Source organism: Hordeum vulgare, chromosome 5H (assembly GCF_904849725.1).
Source record: "Hordeum vulgare subsp. vulgare chromosome 5H, MorexV3_pseudomolecules_assembly, whole genome shotgun sequence".
NCBI lineage: Eukaryota > Viridiplantae > Streptophyta > Magnoliopsida > Poales > Poaceae > Hordeum > Hordeum vulgare.
This window is the reverse complement of record NC_058522.1, coordinates 25,522,243-25,544,477: the sequence shown is the minus strand read 5'-3', so window position 1 is coordinate 25,544,477 and position 22,235 is coordinate 25,522,243. Positions and strand designations below refer to the sequence as shown.

At 38.6% G+C, this 22,235-nt stretch overlaps 1 long non-coding RNA gene across 1 annotated transcript; it reads left to right on the top strand.

The window, feature by feature from the left end:
- Nucleotides 1-7,820: 7,820 nt before the first annotated feature.
- On the top strand, nucleotides 7,821-9,263 carry LOC123398962. Its single transcript, XR_006610296.1, has 2 exons — nucleotides 7,821-7,948; nucleotides 9,053-9,263. It is a non-coding gene; the product is annotated as an uncharacterized LOC123398962 (long non-coding RNA).
- The last annotated feature ends 12,972 nt before the right edge of the window (nucleotides 9,264-22,235 follow it).

Sequence of the window (22,235 nt, the reverse complement as noted above, 5' to 3'; positions counted from 1 at the left end):
GTCGATGCCAAAATGATGGAACAAAGGGTACCACGTCATGCGATATGTATAGCGGCGGCCGGCCGCTCGTACCCTAGCACAAGGCTAGGGTTTCTCCTGCGTGTCGTCGATGTCGTCACCAGTCTACCTCGTCTTCTATGGTCTTAGGACTATGGAGGCGTGGTGGATCTCGGTCTTTGTCGACGGGAGGGCTCCGCTTTCTGAAGTTTTTTTTAAGTTTTGTTAGGGTTTGTGTCCTACTTAGAGATGCAAGGCGGATGCGGCTCTCTGTAGATGAAATAAGGTCTTCCCCGCTTAGCTTCCATTCCGATGATGTTTCTGGCATCATCGGAGGATGTGTGGTGGTTTGTCTCTGGCATATCTCATGAAATTCGGTCGGCGTTTGTCTTCGGTGGATCCGGTCTTCATTCGTTTATGTTCTTGTGTCTACAGGTTGGATACTTTCGATCTACTCTTCTCTTCTTTGGTGGTGGTTGTTGTTTTGGTGCGCTGGTCCTATATATGTGACCTTAGCATGACGACTTTTTGATTATCTACTACAACAAGGTTTGCGCGGCTCCGATGAAGGAGGGGCGATGACGACGTCGCGCATTCGGCTCGCTTCAGTGTTTCTAGTCGTCGTTAGATGGTCTATGGACCTGAACGTATTTTTTACTTCTGATTTTCTTTGTACTATCTTGAGAGTTGATGAATAGATTAAAAGTTTTTTCTCGCAAAAATTAAAATGCCAAAATGATACGGGTACATACGTGCGATACATGAACGCATGTTGGGCGTAAACATGCGTGGAGTACATTGACTGCGGTGAGAGCTAAGGAGCAAAATTAACTAAAAGTATAAGCCGGAATACGCAGTCCCATCATCGCCTTAGCCGAACCGGGCCAGTCCCTACAAATTATTCATCATGGGCGGAGCGCATCGCGGTGCGGTATTCAAACAGATTAGGGGAAAATCAACATGGGCGCATTGCCCTCAACTCAACGACTCATATCATGCCAGATATGAATGGTGGTGGATGCAGTGAATAGGGCACACACCACCTCTTTGTCAACAGCAAGTGGCAAGCCATGCCGTGCCTTATCTTGTCCAGCATGATTTATGTTTGCTCGCCATCTTGTCTGCTAGCATGGCACCACGCTGTTGATCGAACAATCAGGGACCTTCTAGTCATATTTCTGTTGATTCACTTCACTAGTGGCACTACATGTTTGCATAGTTTTCTCTTTACCTGCTGACCGTAGAACAACTGTTCTATGGTATTTTCATTAATAATAGAAGTATATAAGTACAAAATGCCTCAAAATGAGGTTAACCAATGCCAGTTTTAGGAATCATCAAAAGAAATTAATTGAAACTATCTATCCAGTTCTGAAACTTAGTGGCCTTTGCTGGTTTAGCTCTGTGCATTGCCCTGGTAAGTTCCTTTTTCATGTAATATTTCCATCCTTGAATGTGAGCCGCGGCTTAAGATCTTGTCATTGTGCATACACCAAAGGCTTCAGCAACTAGCAAGGATGATATCGATGTTGGAATTATGTGTTCTATAACTACATTCAAGTTACTAGGAATTACTAATATTTGAAATACCTTGTTATAAAATTATACATGTATTTATGCATGGAATTACTTTACATGATTATCATGAAATTATCATTTGTTAGAACATACTTAAATTATATGTTTAAGGATGTTGGTTGATTATCAGTGGAGTATAATATACTATTTATATTAGAAAGACTACAAGGACACAGTGATAATCGGAAGGAGCTAGATCATATAGTTAGATTACAGCCCTAATGTTGATCTACATAATTAGAGGAATTTACACTCTATTATGACGCGTTGCTCACAAACATGTGATCTGGGGACATAACGGATAGAATTCGTTAACAGACAAATATGATCGTGGTTGATAATTTGATTTGTACTTTATCCCGGAAACTAGTGAAAAATACTAGAAACTTTTTATCTGTATAAAAGATGGCTCTTAAAAAAACGGTATAAAAGGATCCCTACACCTTAGACTCAGATATGTAAATTATGAACCCCACCAAGAATAAACCCAAAAGAATAAGAATAGACCACAAACCCAAAATTTATAACATTGATATCTTGAACAAGGTTCGGGCGTCGGCTCCTAATCCGCCGCTTCAAACTCTGTTGCATCGTGGCCTCCTAATGCGCTCGAATCACTTGTCGTCGCGCATGATTGATCTTCGTGGGAATCCTGAGAACACCGAACGGATCTGTGTTGAGTCCTTGAGGGCGGCGCTTCTGTTGCGCCGCACGTCCCCACGTCAGCAAGCCGCGCTCTATTAGTCCACGGCGACCGACCCCTGCTGGTTGAGTAAAAGGCGCTGGCGGTCTAAGAACTTGTCTTGTGGGTACACTTAAGTCACACTACATGCAAACCGGAAAAACCCGTCACAGAACTTGCCTTGCGAGTGCATCTAGGTCACACTGACCACTTGGACCGGTCTGCCACCCGGTTTTCTTTTTTCGAAGGTCACGCGAGGCGCACGTGTGGCATATGGGGGTTGTTTTTTTTACACAAAAGACCCTCTTCTTTTGGACTGGGGCGAGTCGATCTTGTCGCTGACCTCGTAGAGGTGTCCGGCTTTGGCGGGCACCTTGACGCTGATCTTCTTACATGCGGTCGCGACGACCTGGAGAGGCTCTTGAGCGCCGTGCCGGCGAGCATCCGAGTAGGTGATGGACTTTTCAGAGGCGGAAGGTAGTTGATGCGTCCTCTGTGAACTCTCAGCTCGCCTCAGGCTTTGGTTCACTAGTAGAAAAAGGATCTTTTGTCCCGGTTCATAAGGGCCTTCTGTCCCGGTTTTGGAACCGGGACAAAAAGGTCGTTACTAATGCCCTTTGCCTTTAGTCCCAGTTTTTACACGAACCGGGACAGGTTGGCCTCCACATGGCCGCTGCGGCCAGGCCAGGCAGGGGGGCCTTTAGTCCCGGTTGATGACACCAACCGGGACCAAAAGGCATCCACGCGTCAGCACCTGGCTGGAGCTGGGTTTTTTTTAAAGGGGCTGGTTTAGGGGTTAATTTAGGTTGTTATTAGCTAGCTAATAGAGAAAAGTGTCATCTCTTATATATCTCCGTGCTTGGTCATCCTTGTGCTTTGTCGAACCTATTTACAAAATGTAGACACGAGTTATATGCACATATATACATCTTTTTTACACTATATCATTTCATATCATTTTCGTCGAATGGCAATAGTATTATAATCGATCATCTAACAACTCAGCATCAACTTAATCATATACCAAGTTATCATATGATACACATAAAATAAAACAGAGAAACATCATTAAGGACAGTAAAACCGCACCTAATCCCTGCCCTCTCAGCGTTTTGCGTTTCTGGCCGTTCGTTTTCTGATCTGCACGTCACTGGCCGTCCGATCCAGCACTGCCGTCCGATCCAGCACTGGCGCGCGGGCCAACGTCAGTTGGGGACGCTGCTCCCGTGACCGTTTTCAAGCAACCTGGTTGATTGGGCCCTATGGATCGTGCGAGGCCCTTTAACGCTCCAGGTCTCCACCGAATGGGCTCCCAACGCTCCAGGTCTCCACCGAATGGGCTCCCACCCCTGAATTCATTCCCTTCCTATCCTGATGTATCCCACCCAGGGGATGCTCTGCTCAGGAAACACAACCACCGTTGCTGACCAGGCCATCGGCCGGAGCTCCGACTTCTGGGAGGCACTTTCCCTCCGCCCTTTAGGCTCCGCCTTCCTGAAGCCGCCGCCCTCGCGAGAAACGTCGACGACGGGTGGTGGCGAGGGATTACGGCGCGCCGTCGACCCCTATCCCTCGCGCCCGCGGCCGCATCCTAGCCGCCGCTCCTTCCTCCTCTGTTCCTCCGGCTTTCCCCTCCCCCTAGGTGCGAAGGAACATAAGGTTCACAGTCCTCGGCCGCTCTATCCTCGCCTCTACCCATCCCGCATGGAGAGGAGAGCCGGCGAGGGTTCGTGGGCATGCACCACGTGGGAGGAGGACTTGAGATCTGCCAGCATCCAGTAACGGTGAACGGCAGATATCATCTTGCTCTCCCACTTCGGCTGCTCCCCGCGGTTGGCGGCGACCGGCGCCTTCAGCTGTCCGCGAGTTGAGGTGAGATGTTTGTGATGATACTCCAATATTGATCTACTAGACGATTTCCCCCGATTCAGTGATGCCGCATTCGGCATCCTGGTCTGCTAATTTTACTCCGCCCACGCGGTGCTCACCACCTGTTCGGCGGAATGCTCGACATGGCTGCGGCGACTGACAGGGATCACTTTGGCGACTCTGGACTGCAGATCTTTTTCCCAACATATGGCATTTAACATCATCGGTGCAACTCTTTCTGGTGATGTCTTCTTTGATTGGTCTGATGCTGCAGCATATGAGGAGCTTATGATGATTGTTGCAAAAGACGGATGCTTCTGGGCTTCGTATGCGGTTCCCCCATTTTGGAAACCTGGTTATAGGAGGTACCGGACCCTGTGCGCTAAGCTGAAGATCTTAACAGAAGGCATCATCAGAAAATGCATAGACCAAAATAGTGCACTTAGGCATACCAGTCTGAGCTCAAGTGCAGGGGTGGTAAAAGATCCAGTTAAATGTACTTCTCTGCTAGATGGGATGATATCAGGTCGTGATTTTGATGAATGTGTGCAAGGGCTCTTAATTCAGAACAAGAAACATGTGGGAATATCGTGGGTTTGATGCTGCATGGGTTGCTCTTTTGATGTTAACACTGATGCTTCTTAGCCTTCTTGTTCGAGAGCTGGATATTGGTGAAGCTGGTCATCCATCTCCGCGGGAACTCGCCTATCGTCAAGTGCAAGATGGATGCCTATCCTGGTTCTCATGCTTATCCTGTCAAGGAGAGGGTGCTGCTCAATGGTTTCTCCAATGCTGCCAAGTTGGACTAGATAGCTTTACCTAAAATGGTACGCTCGCCCTTACTGCCGTTTCTACTCTTGTTATTTGTCATCCAAAATTTCTCTCATCGTATATCTTTCCATTCTTAGAACTGCACATAAACAAGTTGTTTACTTTCTTTGTCGCATTTTCGTACTTTATCTTCATGTAATGCTTCTCAAACCCATGGCTAATAACATAATGTATTGATTGCATAAAATAAGATATTTCAGGTTCTTATGACATAAATTATTTCATCTTTTTGAGACTGAAGTTATTTGTTATTCTTTCCGATTTGTTCAGTTTCTATACAGATGGGATTTGGAATGCTGCCCCATCTTTAGGAAATTAAACAATCTGTTACTCAATAGATGGTTTACGGCTATGTTAAAATGCTGCAATTAACAAGCACTTAAATGGATAAAACTGCCAGCCATAATATTATTAACGTACTTTAAAGTTTTTGTAACTAAATACATTTACAAACGACCTACTGCATTTTACTAAATCATTTCATGGTCTACTAAGAAATGAAAATTCAAGAATCTTCATATACATTGAATCAAAAATTACAATGTACAAATATGAGCATATATATATATATATATATATATATATATATATATATATATATATATATATATATATATATATATATATATATATATATATATATATATAACAACACGACCATCAGCTTTATTTCATATGAAAATAATATTCCTTACATAGACTAGACAACAAAATAAACTAAATGACATGAAGACTCAAACAAACTCACCTAAAATAAAACGACATTTATTCTAACAAAATGCACCATCCAAACTTCAAACTCACATGACACGAACAAAAACATTCGGGTGAAGCGGCATCAACCAAAAATCACTCAACTTTACAGACACGAACGACATGTGAACTCCTTCAGAACTCCAATACCCTGAGTCTCGACTACTCGAGTCGCCGGTGCCGCCAGCGAGCTCGAGTCATATCCGCCGCCGCCGACACCGCCGCCGTTGTGTTCCAGATGTATCTGTGGCTGCCGGTTTCAACCTCATCATGGACGTCCACTCCTCCGCCCATAGGCTCTACCTCTCCGACTTTGTCCTTGCCAGTTCCTAGATGGCAAAACTACGCACTCACCTATAAAATTACCTAGCCTAAGGATGCAAGGCTTCCTGTACACATGGATTTGTCCAGGTTTTAAAATGTGCTTCAGTCCGATGTTGTACGCTGACAGTTACCTCTTTCGTTGGATCTGGATGTGATGGGGGCCGAGAGGTGACGGGAAAGAGCTGAGAAAAGCAGTGTGTGAATTAGTCTACTAATTCATTTCTTTACAGGTTTGTGCTAGCTAGCGGTGCCTTGATTATGAAGTTCTGTATACTCTTGTATGCTATGGTTGATTTGTTGCCATGCCTTTTTTTGTGAATTCCTGAGATGGATACCCAATTTATTTTCATACCCTTACTGATCTAGGTGTGCTTCTTCCCCATGATCCACTGAGGCGTTGTTCTGCTGCAAAAATGATAGCAGTTATATTGTGAGTTTTCTCGCTTTATCTTTAGTTTTAGCGCTTACACTTTGGTTTGTCACTTTCTTGTGGCTATGATGATATGATTCCACGATGACTGGGAGTTAAACTTGCATGCTGACACCGATCAAACAATACACTACATGTTTGTTGCATGCTGCGTGAAAATGAATTTTGACTTGCAGTGGTAGACAGTTAGTGCAACTTAGCAACCATTGTTGGTCTGACAAGTATTACTATTCACAAGTAAATTGGTTTGCTTGCTTGCTCGCAAGGTCAAATTTATGCTTCCTTGTGCACCTTCAGTGATCCCGCACCCCTTCTGTTTCCAAATGTTAGTCCCTTTAATAGGAATAGTATATTCCAGTGAATGAGACCAACTCCATGTTCTCCCCACCCTTTTACTCCTTATATATGATATGGTTTACAAGTAATAGAACATATGTAGCAATTCCTGTTTATGTACTCTAAATCTTCCGCGTTTCATTTGGTTACCTAATTTTAACTGTAACATCGCTGATGAATTGATGATCATAATTCTGCTATAGTCTTCAACTGAAATTATGTTGGTTTATGGTGTCAATGACATTGGATGTCACTACTTTTCCACTTGTACTCATGAAATGACGGTTCCGTAACATTATATATGTTCTCTAGGACTACATTCCCCTCTCTCTCCCCTCTCGCAGGAACTGTAGCGACAGAGTGGGGTGGTACAATGTTGGCAACAAGGAGGAAGAGAGACGGCCGCATCAATTTTTCAAGTAAGGGAGCACCCACTAGGCTGAAATCCCCCATGGCGAACACACAAAGAGGCCAATAATAGTGCTCGCAAACCTGCTGCCGTTATACCAATTTTTTTTGGTGATTCTGGACAACCAAATCAAGGATAATAGAAAGTAATCATAAATTAATGTCCAGCGTCATCTTGCTTTTACCTTTCTAGATTTTCTACTCGTGTTCCTTTTTTTGCATGTTTTCTGATTCAATCTGCCATGTATATGATTTATTATGTCCACTTCCATTAATAACTCAGGCATGCATCCGCGTCTTTCTGAGATAATTGCTATAGTCTAATTCTCAGTAGCATGTTTTTGACTGTGAGCTTCTTTAAATGAATCGTCCCATGTCAATAGAAATGTATGCTCATGTCTCATGTCTCAATCTTACAATTTAGATTGTGGATTATCTAGCATATTTTAGCCACTGGTTTATTTCCACATTCAAATCAAAGGACCCCGATTGGGTTGTAACCTGAGAGACATAAAAAAATTCGATTTTGTACTTTGGATGTTTCTATCAGGTTGCAGTATGTTTTGTTCTTGTGATACTTATATTGAATTCCTTTGCAATCTATCCAGGTGTTCAGCAAGGATTTCTATACACGCTCAAGAAGGTGGCACGTGTGGAAGTGCATTGTCGAGTTGCATCTAACAAGTGTTGCGGGTGCTCAACACCGACCACAAGCTTTCTCCATCATTTATTTGTTCTATGTATGTACTCTTGAATGATGTACGGCCATGTTCTTTTGCTAAGGTTGTACGTCGGCCAGTTTGGTTTTGTCGATCTTCATTGGTTATGACCATATAAGGGTCTTGTTGTTGGTGCCATGCAAGGAAGCTTGGTATTTCCTTATTTCCTTTCTACTTTGATTAATGATTTTTGCTTCTAGATTGAGTTTTTACCTCTATAATTTTTACAGTGCATTTGCAAGGGCAAGATGTTTGCCCAGTGCACCAGAAGCTCAAAACATATGTGTCATCGGGATTTCATTTTGTTTTGTGAGGAAGATGGTGGAGAGGAGGAAGTCAGTTTTCTTTGAGTTCAGGAATATGGCTTGAATTAACTTCTTTGCATATAGCTGAAATGGTTCACATGGGAAATGGTTTGTTATTGATTATAGTATATCTTTTTCTCTTTATTTTATCCATCTTCATTGTTGGAGTTAGAAGTTAACATGATACGATCCTTTTTTTTAATGGAACCGTGTCCGAACAAGATTTACTGTTTAAATTCATGCTTGCTGCCACATTAATTTTATTACTTACCATGTCCCCTAGAATATTCCAGTATTTGTATAAGTAGTTTATGGTTATAATTATTGAAAGCTCCGTATTTTGTTCTGTGGATCAGTCATCTTGATATAACATAATGAATTACTGCCACCACAAATCTTCAATCAATCAAGATACAAGAGGGTGTCAAAATTCGTAAGCAACTTGAATTTCAGTGTGACAGATAGTCATTGCTTCATGGTCAGATGCATCATTTTTTTGTCTTGGTGCAGTACTACTTCCTTGCACGATCGAAATGTTTTGTATGTATCCCTGCAAATAAATAAATAAATAATCTATTTATAGTAATTTTAATTCAAGCTGACACTTTACAACTTGGTTTGGTTGTTCAGATTTGGAAGAAAACAATTGAATATTCTAGCTCCACCCACTTATGACAAGTGAGCTTAGATGAGTTTACTAATCAGGACACTCAGTTGACTCGGAGATATGGAGAATATTCAGACATTCCATTGACACTCAATTGCATCTATTTTGACTTTTGGGGTGCGGAGCAAAATGAATGGAATCCTATATGTGTAGGAAAGGGTGATACGGAGAAGAAGGCGACCCGAGCGGTAATGCCAAAAGCAGAGCAAAGTTTGGAGCCAGATGGTAGGAAAGTTCATTATCTTCGATAAGTGTCACATGAACTTCAACTTTATTGAGAATTTGCACATTTTCACGCGTTGTTGAGGGTTTTATAGGATAATTGGCGCATCCAATATATATTTTAAATATGTTTACATGATTATATGTTTTCTCAATAATCTTGTAACTAATTTCTAGACGAAAAACAAAAACATTTTATGTCAATGATTTTTTTATAGCTTTGATTACATTGAGGTTGTTTGGTAACATTGCTTGCCTATAATGAGGGACGATAATGTGAATTCCTGAAAAAAGAACTTGACATTTTTTGTCCATATATTTTTTCATATCTATTCTTATCCTCTTTTTTTATATCTATTCCTACCATCTTTTTGTTAAAATGGATGGGCGCAGCAACGCGCGCCATCCATGATCTAGTAATATATATATAGTCATCATATGCATCATGCATCCTAATGAATCGATCATGTCAAGTAATAATGTAAACTAGAATAACTTGTCTCTTATAAGACCTAGTCATCGCTCTTAGATATAATGTCATAAAACATAATAAGACCTATGGCTCCATGATGAATCACAGAGATCCAACGGTCTCCAGCTTGTGGCTTGCGAACCTTCTTTATTTCTCTCCATGCTTCAATTTGGAGTCTTTTTTATCTTGATTTGAAGTTAATGAAGTATGGAGCATAGAACTCAGCCATCAGCGGGCTTCTAATTCTCATTTGACCTTCTGGGTCCATTAACGGAGGCACTACATCATATGGCAATTGCTGTTGAAGAATATAATAATAACCTAGTTAGCAATGTAATCAACACCATTTATGCAATAGTGGAGCGTACTTAATTAGGAAACTCTTACCAAGACATTTCGGCGAATGTCATCTGGACTCAAGCTATGCATTAGTGGCATGTAAAATGAATAATTTTGTCCAATTCCAAAATGATACGGGAAGGTATCCCTAGAAGCCAGAACACCAACAACAAGAAAGTGGAGAAGATCTTCCTTCTCCTTCCAAGTCAGATGTGATCCATACGTGTAGTGTGTCGTGTCAATTAATTTTCGTAATTCAATCGAAGCAACGAAATAAGGTGTAAATTATAATTTAACAAATTTAGTATATAGATGAACACCAACTATTTTTAAATATAAATGCAAATTACTTCACATGGAGGTAAAACAGGAAGCATATCATCGACAACCACCCAAATTTTATAATAATTTAATGTTTCAAAAATACTTAGAAATTTTGTAATTGTCCACAAGATGCGGGCATTATATAAACCATTCAAAACGACCACATGTGCTACGATCATTCAAAGGACAATTTGGGTTGTGTTGTTGTTTGTACAACATGTAACATGATATAATTAAAACTATGGCCCAATAACTAGGAACCTACAACGTGTGGCCAAACTTTTAATAGACGATGAACACCACATGACATGTAAATTGCGAGAGGAAAACAGGTTGACTACACCAACTATTTATAAATATAAATGCAAATTACTTGACAAATATGACCGAGAAACTCACATGGAGGTAAAACAGGAAGCATATCATCGACAACCACCCAAATGTCGATGTTGTCTGGCATATTATCTTCAGGAGGAAGATCGAAGGTGATTTCCATTCCCTTGTGAAATCCACATGCCTTGCAAATATCTTCCCACTTTGGGCACCCAAATTCTGTTTGAAAAACTGAATTAAATACTTGGATAACAAATGTGTGACCATGTATAGTCCTCAGTTTAGCGCTCCTCGTCTCAATTCTCTCGTGGTCTTCGAAACCGAGCCTCTCCAACACATATCTTCTTGCATGGCAAGGGAGGTACATATCACCGTTCTCGTCAAGCTTCATGCTGAAGAACCTATCGTCTCGCAGGTGAGGCATGTCGCACATACCCCGAGAGTCGCCGCAATATTCACACTCCCAATATCCATCGTCAGACATTTCCTATTTTAATGTGGTAAATGTGTGTAAACAATAATATAATCGTGACACACTATATATATCGAAAGAATTGAACATCTATATATAATAACTCTTCATGCTTGCATCATGCATCATCATATATAACAACAAGTCCTACTAATTAATCATCATCATACATAGTTAAATAAAGTGTGTCACGATTATATATAACAACAAGTCGACGTCGATGCGGGAAGTACTTCTATATATAGTTAAATAAAGTAGTTTTATTAATTAAATCAAGTAGTTCAACTACTAAGCACTTACTATAAATAAATAAAGTAGTACTTACTAAAAACAAACTACTTCTATATATAGTAAAATAAAGTAGTTTATTAAATCAACTAGCTAGTTCAACTATATATGAAACACTTACTATAAATAAAATAAAGTAGTACTTACTAAAAATAAACTAGTTTAACTATAGTTCTATTATTTTTCTAACTAATTATATTAAACACTTTCTCTTCTTATTTTTTCCTTTTTCCTCTATTCTAAATATGAACATATTCATAAATGACTTTGATCATGCATAATTTTCCTATACATACACAATATGAACATATACATGAATTGACAAAGAAAATACTATGAACAAAAAAATTATTAAAATTGTATGAACAAAATTACAACAGAAAAAAATCATAAAAATTCTATGAACAGAAAAAAATCATAAAAATTTGACATATTCGATCTTTGCATATATATCAGTGAAAAAAATAGCGTGCTACAAAATATAGCGAGGCCCTTCTCCAAATGCTACACAAGTTATAGCGCGCTAATAACGTGCTATATTTCAAAATAGCGTTTGCAAAAAAATAAAAAATATATCCATAAATAAAGTATTTAAATACTTTTTTGCGGGATAAGTATCGAAGTACCTTGAGACACAATAATAGAGAAACATAATCTAGCCAGAAGCATAAATTTTAAACTAAATCTCAAATTGTAGTCAATTTATTTAATATATCAACCATAAACGTTGAGCAGCCTAAATCTATACCATGCACGGACCATAAAGTAAACCTGTGTTGACCTACATCTAGTCTGAAGATTGATCTGCTACGTGAGTTAACATACAAAGAGCACCGGACCTATCTGAGTTGACCTTATTTTTTTAAAAAAAATTGCTCACGGCGACGGTGTCGGGGACGGCGAGGTGCGGCGCGGGGCGGCGCGGGACGACGTCGGGGCGGGGCAGCGTGGGACGGGGTCGGGGCGGGGCGGGACGACATCGGGGCGACGCGGGACGGCGCGGGGCGACGACGACGTCGACGGCGAGACGGGCAGCCTGGCGGCGTCGGGATCGAATGGAGAGAGGGGTAGTGATCAAAATTTCTAAACTGACGCTTATATAGCCCCACCTTTAGCCCGGTTGGTGGCACCAACCGGGACCAAAGGTCTCTTTTCAGCAGCCCAAAGAGCGGGAAGCAGAGGCATTGGTACCGGTTGGTGGCACAAACCGGGACCAAAGGTCTCTTTTCAGCAGCCCAAAGGGCGGGAAGCAGAGGCATTGGTATCGGTTGGTGGCACAAATCGGTACTAATGCCTCCCTTTAGTCCCGGTTGGTGCCATCAACCGGGACCAAAGGCCTTGCGTGGTGCGGTGCTATGTTTAGTCCCACCTCGCTAGCCGAGAGGGGCTCGGAGTGGTTTATAAGCCCTGCCGAACCAACCACTTCGAGCTCCTCTCTACTGCAGGCTTACGGGCCTCAAATCACTCTCTGTGCTTGTGGGCCTATTGGGCCTACTGCGGGCCTGCATCCTGGCCGTAGTAATGGGTTTCTAGTCGTATGCAGGCCGTGGTGGCCATGTAGGTGGCACTTTTTTTTAAAAAAATCATGTTTTTTGCTTTCTTTTTTGTTTCTAAGTACTTATTTATTTTCTTTTACGATAATTATTTTTGCTATTAAAGTTTGTAACAAAATTCTAATTACTTATTTATTTTCTTTAATGATAATTCTTTTTGCTTTTAATGTTTTGAACAAAATTCTAATTACTTTTTTATTTTCTTTTATGATAATTCTTTTTGCTATTAAAGTTTGTAACAAAATTCTATATAATTTTAGTTTGGATAATACTAGAGGCAAAATCTGGATGCACTTCGTGTACAAAACGAACAATCTCTTTGGAAGTATCAAGGTTTCATACGAAAACTCGTGTGTTACAAAGGGATTTCATTTTTTTGAACTTATTTGAACTTCATAGTTTTTCTGTGTTCAAAATGCACCATTCAAAGCCACATCATAAATTTACAACCCTTTCTGACTTCATTTGTTATTTTTCATGCATTTACTGATTATTTTGAGCTATAAGACCATGAAATTGAAAAGCATTTGAATTGAACTCTCAAAAGGTTCCAAGTTGGCATGGTATCATCATTTCACCCACATAGCATGTGCGAGAAAGTTGAGAGGGTTACGGCAAAAACTGGATGCACTTCGTGTACAAAATGGACAATCTCTTTCGAAGTATCAGGGTTTCATACGGAAACTCGTCTGTTACAAAGGGATTTCATTTTTTTGAACTTATTTGAACTCAATAGTTTTTCTATGTTCAAAATGCACCATTCAAAGCCACATCATCAATTTACAATCCTTTCTGACTTCATTTGTTATTTTTCATGCATTTACTGATTATTTTGAGCTATAAGACCATGAAATTGAAAAGCATTTGAACTAAACTCTGAAAAGGTTCAAGTTGGCATGGTATCATCATTTCACCCACATGGCATGTGCGAGAAAGTTGAGAGGGTTACGGCAAAAACTGGATGCACTTCGTGTACAAAACAGACAATCTCTTTCGAAGTATCAGGTTTTCATACGGAAACTCGTCTGTTACAAAGGGATTTTATTTTTTTCAACTTATTTGAACTCCATAGTTTTTCTGTGTTCAAAATGCACCATTCAAAGCCACATCATCAATTTACAACCCTTTCTGACTTCATTTGTTATTTTTCATGCATTTACTGATTATTTTGAGCTATAAGACCATGAATTTAAAAGCATTTCAAATGAACTCTGAAAATGTTCCAAGTTGGCATGGTATCATCATTTCACCCACATAGCATGTGCGAGAAAGTTGAGAGGGTTACGACAAAAACTGGATGTACTTCGTGTACAAAACGGACAATCTCTTTCGAAGTATGAGGGTTTCATACGGAAACTCGTTTGTTACAAAGGAATTTCATGTTTTTGAACTTATCTAAACTCCATAGTTCTTTTGTGTTCAAAATGCACCATTCAAAGCCACATCATCAATTTACAACCCTTCTGACTTGATTTGTTATTTTTCATGCATTTATTGATTATTTTGAGCTATAAGACCATGAAATTGAAAAGCATTTGAAATGAACTCTGAAAAGGTTCCAAGTTGGCATGGTATCATCATTTCACCCACATAGCATGTGCGAGAAAGTAAATAGGGTTACGGAAAAAACTCGACGCACTTCATGTACAAAACGGACAATCTGTTCGGAAGTATCACGGTTTCTTACGGAAAGTCGTCTGTTACAAAGGGATTTCATTTTTTTGAACTTATTTGAACTCCATAGATTTTCTGTGTTCAAAATGAACCATTCAAAGCCACATCATCAATTTACAACCTTTCTGACTTCATTTGTTATTTTCATGCATTTCCTGATTATTTTGAGCTATAAGACCATGAAATTGAAAAGCATTTGAAATGAACTCTGAAAAGGTTCCAAGTTGGCATGGTATCATCATTTCACCCACATAGCATGTGCGAGAAAGTTGAGAGGGTTACGACAAAAATTGGATGCACTTCGTGTACGAAATAGACAATCTCTTTCGAAGTATCACGGTTTCATACGGAAACTCGTGTGTTACAAAGGGATTTCATTTTTTTGAACTTATTTGAACTCCATAGTTTTTCTGTGTTCAAAATGCACCATTCAAAGCCACATCATCAATTTACAACACTTTCTGACTTCATTTGTTATTTTTCATGCATTTACTGATTGTTTTGAGTTATAAGACCATGAAATTTAAAAGCATTTGAAATGAACTCTGAAAAGGTTCCAAGTTGGCATGGTATCATCATTTCACCCACATAGCATGTGCGAGAAAGTTGAGAGGGTTACGACAAAAACTGGATGCACTTCGGGTACAAAACGGACAATCTCTTTCGAAGTATCAAGGTTTCATACGAAAACTCGTCTCTTACAAAGGGATTTCATTTTTTTTGAAATTATTTGAACTCCATAAATTTTCTGTGTTCAAAATGCACCATTCAAAGCCACATCATCAATTACAACCCTTTCTGACTTCATTTGTTATTTTTCATGCATTTACTGATTATTTTGAGCTATAAGACCATGAAATTGAAAAGCATTTGAAATGAACTCTGAAAAGGTTCCAAGTTGGCATGGTATCATCATTTCACCCACATAGCATGTGCGAGAAAGTTGAGAGGGTTACGGCAAAAACTAGATGCACTTCGTGTACGAAATAGACAATCTCTTTCGAAGTATCACGGTTTCATACGGAAACTCGTGTGTTACAAAGGGATTTCATTTTTTTGAACTTATTTGAACTCCATAGGTTTTCTGTGTTCAAAATGCACCATTCAAAGCCACATCATCAATTTACAACCCTTTCTGACTCCATTTGTTATTTTTCATGCATTTACTGATTATTTTGAGTTATAAGACCATGAAATTTAAAAGCATTTGAAATGAACTTTGAAAAGGTTCCAAGTTGGCATGGTATCATCATTTCACCCACATAGCATGTGCGAAAAGTTGAGAGGGTTACGACAAAAACTGGATGCACTTCGGGTACAAAACGGACAATCTCTTTCGAAGTATCAGGGTTTCATACGAAAACTCGTCTCTTACAAAGGGATTTCATTTTTTTTTAAATTATTTGAACTCCATAGTTTTTCTGTGTTCAAAATGCACCATTCAAAGCCACATCATCAATTACAACCCTTTCTAACGTCATTTGTTATTTTTCATGCATTTACATATTATTTTGAGCTATAAGACCATGAAATTGAAAAGCATCTCAAATGAACTATGAAAAGGTTCCAAGTTGGCATGGTATCATCATTTCACCCACATAGCATGTGCGAGAGAGTTGAGAGGGTTACGGCAAAAACTGGATGCACTTCGTGTACAAAACGGACAATCTCTTTCGAAGTATCATGGTTTTATACGGAAACTCGTCTGTTACACAGGGATTTCATTTTTTTGAACTTATTTGAACTCCATAGTTTTTCTGTGTTCAAAATGCACCATTCAAAGCCACATCATCAATTTACAACCCTTTCTGACTTCATTTGTTATTTTTCATGCATTTACTGATTATTTTGAGCTATTAGACCATGAAATTGAAAAGCATTTGAAATGAACTCTGAAAAGGTTCCAAGTTGGCATGGTATCATCATTTCACCCACATAGCATGTGCGAGAAAGTTGAGAGGGTTACGGCAAAAAATGGATGCACTTCGTGTACAAAACGGACAATCTCTTTCGAAGTATCAGGGTTTCATACGGAAACTCGAGTATTACAAAGGGATTTCATTTTTTGAACTTATTTGAACTCCATAGTTTTTCTGGGTTCAAAATGCACCATTCAAAGCCAAATCATCAATTTACAACCCTTTCTGACTTCATTTGTTATTTTTCATGCATTTACTGATTATTTTGATCTATAAGACCATGAAATTGAAAAGCATTTGAAATGAACTCTGAAAAGGTTCCAAGTTGGCATGGTATCATCATTTACCCCACATAGCATGTGCGAGAGAGTTGAGAGGGTTACGGCAAAAAATGGATGCACTTCGTGTACAAAACAGACAATCTCTTTCGAAGTATTAGGGTTTCATACGGAAACTCGTGTGTTACAAAGGGATTCCATTTTTTTGAACTTATTTGAACTCCATAGTTTTTCTGTGTTCAAAATGCACCATTCAAAGCCACATCATCAATTTACAACCCTTTCTGACTTCATTTGTTATTTTTCATGCATTTACTAATTATTTTGAGCTATAAAACCATGAAATTTAAAAGCATTTGAAATGAACTCTGAAAAGGTTCCAAGTTGGCATGGTATCATCATTTCACCCACATAGCATGTGCGAGACAGTTGAGAGGGTTACGACAAAAACTGGATGCACTTCGTGTACAAAACGGACAATCTCTTTCGAAGTATCAGGGTTTCATACGGAAACTCGTCTGTTACAAAGGGATTTCATCTTTTTGAACTTATCTAAACTCCATAGTTTTTCTGTGTTCAAAATGCACCATTCAAAGCCACATCATCCATTTACAACCCTTTCTGACTTCATTTGTTATTTTTCATGCATTTACTGATTATTTTGAGCTATAAGACCATGAAATTGAAAAGCATTTGAAATAAACTCTGAAAAGGTTCCAAGTTGGCATGGTATCATCATTTCACCCACATAGCATGTGCGAGAAAGTTGAGAGGGTTACGGCAATAAATGGATGCACTTCGTGTACAAAACGGACAATCTCTTTCGAAGTATTAGGGTTTCATACGAAAACTCGTGTGTTACAAAGGGATTCCATTTTTTTGAACTTATTTGAACTCCATAGTTTTTCTGTGTTCAAAATGCACCATTCAAAGCCACATCATCAATTTACAACCCTTTCTGACTTCATTTGTTATTTTTCATGCATTTACTAATTATTTTGAGCTATAAAACCATGAAATTTAAAAGCATTTGAAATGAACTCTGAAAAAGGTTCCAAGTTGGCATGGTATCATCATTTCACCCACATAGCATGTGCGACAAAGTTGAGAGGGTTACGTCAAAAACTGGATGCACTTCGTGTACAAAACGGACAATCTCTTTCGAAGTATCACGATATTATACGGAAACTCGTCTGTTACAAAGGGATTTCATTTTTTTCAACTTATATAAACTTCATAGTTTTTCTGCGTTCAAAATGCACCATTCAAAGCCACATCATCAATTTACAATCCTTTCTGACTTCATTTGTTATTTTCCATGCATTTACTGATTATTTTGAGGTATAAGACCATGAAATTGAAAAGCATTTGAAATGAACTCTGAAAAGGTTCCAAGTTGGCATGGTATCATCATTTCACCCACATAGCATGTGCAAGAAAGTTCAGAGGGTTACGACAAAAACTGGATGCACTTCGTGTACAAAATGGACAATCTCTTTCGAAGTATCACGGTTTCATACGGAAACTCGTGTGTTACAAAGGGATTTTATTTTTTTGAACTTATTTGAACTCCATAGTTTTTCTGTGTTCAAAATGCACCATTCAAAGCCACATCATCAATTTACAACCCTTTCTGACTTCATTTGTTATTTTTCATGCATTTACTGATTATTTTGAGCTATTAGACCATGAAATTGAAAAGCATTTGAAATGAACTCTGAAAAGGTTCCAAGTTGGCATGGTATCATCATTTCACCCACATAGCATGTGCGAGAAAGTTGAGAGGGTTACGGCAAAAAATGGATGCACTTCGTGTACAAAACGGACAATCTCTTTCGAAGTATCAGGGTTTCATACGGAAACTCGAGTATTACAAAGGGATTTCATTTTTTGAACTTATTTGAACTCCATAGTTTTTCTGGGTTCAAAATGCACCATTCAAAGCCAAATCATCAATTTACAACCCTTTCTGACTTCATTTGTTATTTTTCATGCATTTACTGATTATTTTGATCTATAAGACCATGAAATTGAAAAGCATTTGAAATGAACTCTGAAAAGGTTCCAAGTTGGCATGGTATCATCATTTACCCCACATAGCATGTGCGAGAGAGTTGAGAGGGTTACGGCAAAAAATGGATGCACTTCGTGTACAAAACAGACAATCTCTTTCGAAGTATTAGGGTTTCATACGGAAACTCGTGTGTTACAAAGGGATTCCATTTTTTTGAACTTATTTGAACTCCATAGTTTTTCTGTGTTCAAAATGCACCATTCAAAGCCACATCATCAATTTACAACCCTTTCTGACTTCATTTGTTATTTTTCATGCATTTACTAATTATTTTGAGCTATAAAACCATGAAATTTAAAAGCATTTGAAATGAACTCTGAAAAGGTTCCAAGTTGGCATGGTATCATCATTTCACCCACATAGCATGTGCGAGACAGTTGAGAGGGTTACGACAAAAACTGGATGCACTTCGTGTACAAAACGGACAATCTCTTTCGAAGTATCAGGGTTTCATACGGAAACTCGTCTGTTACAAAGGGATTTCATCTTTTTGAACTTATCTAAACTCCATAGTTTTTCTGTGTTCAAAATGCACCATTCAAAGCCACATCATCCATTTACAACCCTTTCTGACTTCATTTGTTATTTTTCATGCATTTACTGATTATTTTGAGCTATAAGACCATGAAATTGAAAAGCATTTGAAATAAACTCTGAAAAGGTTCCAAGTTGGCATGGTATCATCATTTCACCCACATAGCATGTGCGAGAAAGTTGAGAGGGTTACGGCAATAAATGGATGCACTTCGTGTACAAAACGGACAATCTCTTTCGAAGTATTAGGGTTTCATACGAAAACTCGTGTGTTACAAAGGGATTCCATTTTTTTGAACTTATTTGAACTCCATAGTTTTTCTGTGTTCAAAATGCACCATTCAAAGCCACATCATCAATTTACAACCCTTTCTGACTTCATTTGTTATTTTTCATGCATTTACTAATTATTTTGAGCTATAAAACCATGAAATTTAAAAGCATTTGAAATGAACTCTGAAAAAGGTTCCAAGTTGGCATGGTATCATCATTTCACCCACATAGCATGTGCGACAAAGTTGAGAGGGTTACGTCAAAAACTGGATGCACTTCGTGTACAAAACGGACAATCTCTTTCGAAGTATCACGATATTATACGGAAACTCGTCTGTTACAAAGGGATTTCATTTTTTTCAACTTATATAAACTTCATAGTTTTTCTGCGTTCAAAATGCACCATTCAAAGCCACATCATCAATTTACAATCCTTTCTGACTTCATTTGTTATTTTCCATGCATTTACTGATTATTTTGAGGTATAAGACCATGAAATTGAAAAGCATTTGAAATGAACTCTGAAAAGGTTCCAAGTTGGCATGGTATCATCATTTCACCCACATAGCATGTGCAAGAAAGTTCAGAGGGTTACGACAAAAACTGGATGCACTTCGTGTACAAAATGGACAATCTCTTTCGAAGTATCACGGTTTCATACGGAAACTCGTGTGTTACAAAGGGATTTTATTTTTTTGAACTTATTTGAACTCCATAGTTTTTCTGTGTTCAAAATGCACCATTCAAAGCCACATCATCAATTTAAAACCCTTTCTGACTTCATTTGTTATTTTTCATGCATTTACTGATTATTTTGAGCTATAAGACCATGAAATTGAAAAGCATTTGAAATGAACTCTGAAAAGGTTCCAAGTTGGCATGGTATCATCATTTCACCCACATAGCATGTGCGAGAAAGTTGAGAGGGTTACGGCAAAAACTGGATGCACGTCGTGTACAAAAGAGACAATCTCTTTCGAAGTATCAAGGTTTCATACGGAAACTAGTCTATTACAAAGGGATTTCATTTTTTTGAACTTATTTGAACTCCATAGTTTTTCTGTGTTCAAAATGCACCATTCAAAGCCACATCATCAATTTACAACCCTTTCTGACTTCATTTGTTATTTTTCATGCATTTACTGATTATTTTGAGCTATAAAACCATGAAATTTAAAAGAATTTAAAATGAACTCTGAAAATGTTCCAAGTTGGCATGGTATCATCATTTCACCCACATAGCATGTGCGACAAAGTTGAGAGGGTTACGACAAAAACTGGATGCACTTCGTGTACAAAACGGACAATCTCTTTCGAAGTATCAGGATATTATACGGAAACTCGTTTGTTACAAAGGGATTTCATTTTTTCAACTTATATAAACTTCATAGTTTTTCTGCTTCAAAATGCACCATTCAAAGCCACATCATCAATTTACAATCCTTTCTGACTTCATTTGTTATTTTCCATGCATTTACTGATTATTTTGAGGTATAAGACCATGAAATTGAAAAGCATTTGAAATGAACTCTGAAAAGGTTCCAAGTTGGCATGGTATCATCATTTCACCCACATAGCATGTGCGAGAAAGTTGAGAGGGTTACGACAAAAACTGGATGCACTTCGTGTACAAAATGGACAATCTCTTTCGAAGTATCACGGTTTCATACGGAAACTCGTGTGTTACAAAGGGATTTTATTTTTTTGAACTTATTTGAACTCCATAGTTTTTCTGTGTTCAAAATGCACCATTCAAAGCCACATCATCAATTTACAATCATTTCTGACTTCATTTGTTATTTTTCATGCATTTACTGATTATTTTGAGCTATAAGACCATGAAATTGAAAAGCATTTGAAATGAACTCTGAAAAGGTTCCAAGTTGGCATGGTATCATGATTTCACCCACATAGCATGTGCGAGAAAGTTGAGAGGGTTACGGCAAAAACTGGATGCACTTCGTGTACAAAAGAGACAATCTCTTTCGAAGTATCAAGGTTTCATACGGAAACTCGTCTATTACAAAGGGATTTCATTTTTTTGAACTTATTTGAACTCCATAGTTTTTCTATGTTCAAAATGCACCATTCAAAGCCACATCATCAATTTACAACCCTTTCTGACTTCATTTGTTATTTTTCATGCATTTACTGATTATTTTGAGGTATAAGACCATGAAATTGAAAAGCATTTGAAATGAACTCTGAAAAGGTTCCAAGTTGGCATGGTATCATCATTTCACCCACATAGCATGTGCGACAAAGTTGAGAGGGTTACGACAAAAACTGGATGCACTTCGTGTAAAAAATGGACAATCTCTTTCGAAGTATCACGGTTTCATACGGAAACTCGTGTGTTACAAAGGGATTTTATTTTTTTGAACTTATTTGAACTCCATAGTTTTTCTGTGTTCAAAATGCACCATTCAAAGCCACATCATCAATTTACAACCCTTTCTGACTTCATTTGTTATTTTTCATGCATTTACTGATTATTTTGAGCTATAAGACCATGAAATTGAAAAGCATTTGAAATGAACTCTGAAAAGGTTCCAAGATGGCATGGTATCATCATTTCACC